We start from the raw sequence: 4,280 nt of genomic DNA on the forward strand, positions 1-4,280 counted from the left end.
ATCATTTCATTTAGTATAAAGGGTTCACTTTAGATTAGAATATTCTAAAACATGGTCTAGAAAACACAAGTTCCATGGCATGCTAATGGATATTACACAAAACAGCGTTTCATGATCAAATGGGTTTTTAAAACTCTGTCAGGTAAGGTCAGAGGGATTTCTTGGCAGGACTGTGAAATATCTTTATAATGATAATGTCTATCACAAATATCCAAGAGAAACATATAATTCACAGCAATTACCAAACCAATTTGTTAATAAAATTCTTATTTTAAAGCATTTTGGTGAAACACACTTTAAGCATGGATATAGGGGTGAAAATCAATTCATTTGCTTTCAACCTATAAATTGGACAATTCCAGGGTAAAGCCATACAAGAAAAACTAAGGTCTAATAAATAATATTATGACCAGCTTAACCACTTCATTCACCTCTTCTCTCAATATTTTCTTCTTTTTTTTTAAATGTAAAAGGGAGAGCTGCCCCTTCCCGGGGTCATGATGGGCAGCAAGATGGCATCTGCTAGCAGGGTCATCCAGGTAATCAAGCCACATACACCATTAATAAGGTTCTCTGCCAGAAGAGACAATCCTAAACCCAGTGCATTCTAAGGGAAGTAAATCACCGGAGTTGCTGATGCATCCAGGTCCACCAGACACTGCAGAAATACTAAAAATGCTACCTCAGAAGTATGGAAGGAAACTTATATCTCAAGAGGAAATGGAGTTTATCCAATGTGGAGGTCCAGAATAATGATTGTGGCTGCTGTTTGTCATCAGACAAAAGAATTATCTTTACAATAAAGGACTTCCAAAATGACATATGAAAAGTTGTATATAAAACAACCTTAATAAATCTTCTGCAAAAAGAAAAAAAGAAACATAGAAAATTTAGATGGATACTTGTATCTTCTAATTTATGTATCTTGGTCAGCTTCTCCACAAGCTTACCTAATTGTTTATATACTTTATACTTATTAAAGTATACATTTGAAAATGTTAGCCTATTAATTTACTCTTGACAAACGAGGAAAAGCACACCATCTATAGTAAACTATAGATTTCCTATGGAAAAAAAATGTAAAAGTGATACTATTTCAGTATAATTAAGTAGCTTGCCCTTTTGCATTTCCTAACACTGAACTTCAGAGTCTATTAAAAAGATGTACTTCCCTTGAGAAAGTTAATGACAATTATAACAAAAGTATAAAAAGAAAAATAGTTAATATTCAGCTTCAGAGTATCAAAATGATTTTGTAGCAACTAAATGGCTTGGACTTTTTCAGGAGAAAACGGGTTTCCTAAATCTCTTTAACTCCTTTAACTTAGTAAGGTTAAGCCTACATCAGCTTAGTCACACAGTTTGTTCTGCACCTGTGCTTCTCAAATCTTGATGAGTCATGGGGCGGGGGGGGGGCAGATTTGAAAAATGCAGAATCTGATCCAGTAGGGTCTTGGAGGGCCTGAGATGCTGCATTTCTTATATACTCCTTGATCTCGCTGCTGCCTCTGTCCACTGGCCACATGGTGAGTGAGCAAATATCACAGGGAGGCTACTCCTTGTGTATTTGGTGGCTCACCATGAAGCTTGCTTTCCTAAAGTAGAAAGAAGATAAGATGTAGAGGAAATGGAAAGCCCAAGTTTTTTCCTCCCTATCTGAGGAATGGTGGAATTGACAAAGGAGCTAGAGGAATAAGATGCACCTCAATCTTCCCTTTTAGGATTAGAGTACCAGGCATCATAGTGTCCTAAAAAGGGGTTGAGGGAATTTCCAAAATGAAAAGATTTCTGTCCAGCTGGAATGAAAATACTCTTTGGTCTCTGCCCTTTCCCCCATCTGATCCTTTGACTCAAAATAAAATTTGATAATGAAAAACAATTAGAGAAAAAGCCTCAGCTAACTTTTCAAAGCTGTCTCCTGGTCTTATGGATGGGACCAGAAGCTTCCCAGAGCTCCTAAAAGTCATGGGAGTTTCCAGAAAGGATCACAGTAGTGGAGTCCCAGACAGACTGCACAGCACAGCAAGAACCAACTCAGGGACTAAGGCAACAGGGAAACCTAGTGGGTGCCAAGAGCCCAGACCACTAGGGTACAGAAGCAGAGGACCCCCAAACACCCCTCCAAAGGGATTATTGACCTTGAACTTCTCTGAGCCAGAGCACAGCCCAGGTCAGCCCCTCTGCCAGACAGTGGTTCCAAAATCCATTTCACAGTCCACAAACCCTATCTCCATGCACCATGGGCAAGTCACATAAGCCACACCCTCTAACGAAACCACCACCACTTTGAAGAGGCACCATAGACAAACACAGGAAGAGGGTGGATTTTTTTAATTCACAGAAAATAAGCACAAATCTACAAAGTTTATTTAAATTTCTGGCCTGGACTCACTAAATCTGGGTTCAACTATGATGTCAGATTTATTACTTCTAAAAACTCAACCATTTGGAGATATTAACTGCTTCCACATAGTTCATTTCTTCCCATGTTAGCTGTCATTCTCGCTTCATGGAGCATCAAACAATTAACCCTAACTTCTCTTTCCTCTTCTTCAAATAATTTTCTATAGATTCCCAGATACACTAAAGAATGTCCTGAAGGGAAATACCATCCAGAAATAATGCATTAAGTGATTATTATTATCTCAGAGCTCCCGTAACCTTGTGTTGGCAAGAAGAAATGTAGAAGTTCTGTCCAATAGCCGTCCTAGCATCCTTAATAATGGATGGTCACACATTCATCTTGGATTTCAAATGTGATTCACTAAGGGGATTCACCAAAAGGATTGATAACACTTCTCCTAAATTCACAGCAGAAAGATAAATACTAATTACCGCAAAGCACACACACACACTGAACACACTACATACACACACACACACACACAGACTTATCCTGAATCATGAAACTATAGCCATGCCTCTTACCTAAAAGCACCTCAGAAGGTGGAGAGTGTTTCTCATGGTCTCTGGGATGCTTCCCTGGGTGACTGGTGTATCCTTTCCAATTTCATCTTCAACCACATTACCAGCCCCAAGAGAATCACAACCCCAGAGAGCCACTGCTGCTGGTGGACAAGTGCTATATCTTTTGAGTTGCTTAGAACAAAATAATGATATTGGTAATAATATTAAGAAACACTTTATGCTGGGAATAAGAGCTGCTATGTCACCAACTCAAATACAAGCTGATGCTTTGCAGAATGCCATGGAGGACATGAAGTCTACAAAAATTACTTGAAAAAGACATGATATTTTAGATAAGCCTCTAATCAAAGACACAAAAACCCTATTGGTGATTAGGGATAAAAAGCAAAAAGCTAACACTTTGGGAGATGTGGAGTACACAAAGAATGTCTACACAGTCATGACTACTCTCTGGACCACAATGATAAAGGATAATTATCAGCCCATTAATGGGTAGAAGATGTGTGTCTTGTGTGTGAGAACTGTGCCTTGTTCTCATTACAGAATTCTCAACAAAACTTTTTATCATATTCAAAAAAATTTAGTAAATTCTTCATATCCAGACAAGAAGTGAGAAAAATGATGGCGCCTTAACCAAAAAGCCTCAGGTACCACCTCCTCCCCAGCAAACGGTCTTACTGTGGGCCACCTGTTTTAGATGCAGGTGATGCTTACTTCTTCTAAGTGAATGATACAATTCCTTCTTTTAAGAACCGGACTCTTCTTTCAGAACATGCTGAAACCCATCCAAAACACAGCTTACCAAAGTTCAAATAAATGTGTTTATCCTCCAGCCCACCGCACACTACAGGCACTCAGTATAGACAGGTGTCTCAGGAAGACCTGCAAAAAGATGGAGCTGCTCGCTGGGCTCCCTGATGGTCCTCTTGGACTTTCTAAATCACATTCATCCATTAAGGCCCAGACCAAATTTTGCTTCCTTAGGGAAGCCTTGCTTGATCCCTCAAACCTTCATTGATCTTTCTTTGCACTGAAACTTTTTGAGCAAGTATTGATTGTACCATAATTGCTGTATTTAATCATGTATTGTCTGGTATTTTTTCATACAAGAGCATTTTTCAAAAAGAATTGAAGATCTCACTACCAAAGGATTTCTCAATAAAGAATTAGGTTCCAGAATTTTTAATAATCAAAATTTAATTCAGTTTTAATGATACAGTTCTTTTATAGAAGCACTACTGTGTCCTGATCATACCAGGGCAATTGCCCCCTGGAATGCTGAGCCAGGGTAACTGCTTCCTGCTGCTCCTGACAGCTCATTAGCTTCCTGACAGTCCCACTCTGACACGCTC

At 38.9% G+C, this 4,280-nt stretch overlaps 1 pseudogene; it reads left to right on the top strand.

Annotated features, from left to right (window-relative positions):
- Positions 1-500: 500 nt before the first annotated feature.
- On the top strand, positions 501-819 carry LOC101711063 (alpha-ketoglutarate dehydrogenase component 4 pseudogene; annotated as a pseudogene).
- Positions 820-4,280: the final 3,461 nt, after the last annotated feature.

The sequence above is a fragment of the Heterocephalus glaber genome, unplaced genomic scaffold, assembly GCF_053883595.1.
Source record: "Heterocephalus glaber isolate CG9 unplaced genomic scaffold, H.glaber_assembly_v1.0 deba00001504, whole genome shotgun sequence".
Classification (NCBI taxonomy): Eukaryota; Metazoa; Chordata; class Mammalia; order Rodentia; family Bathyergidae; genus Heterocephalus; species Heterocephalus glaber.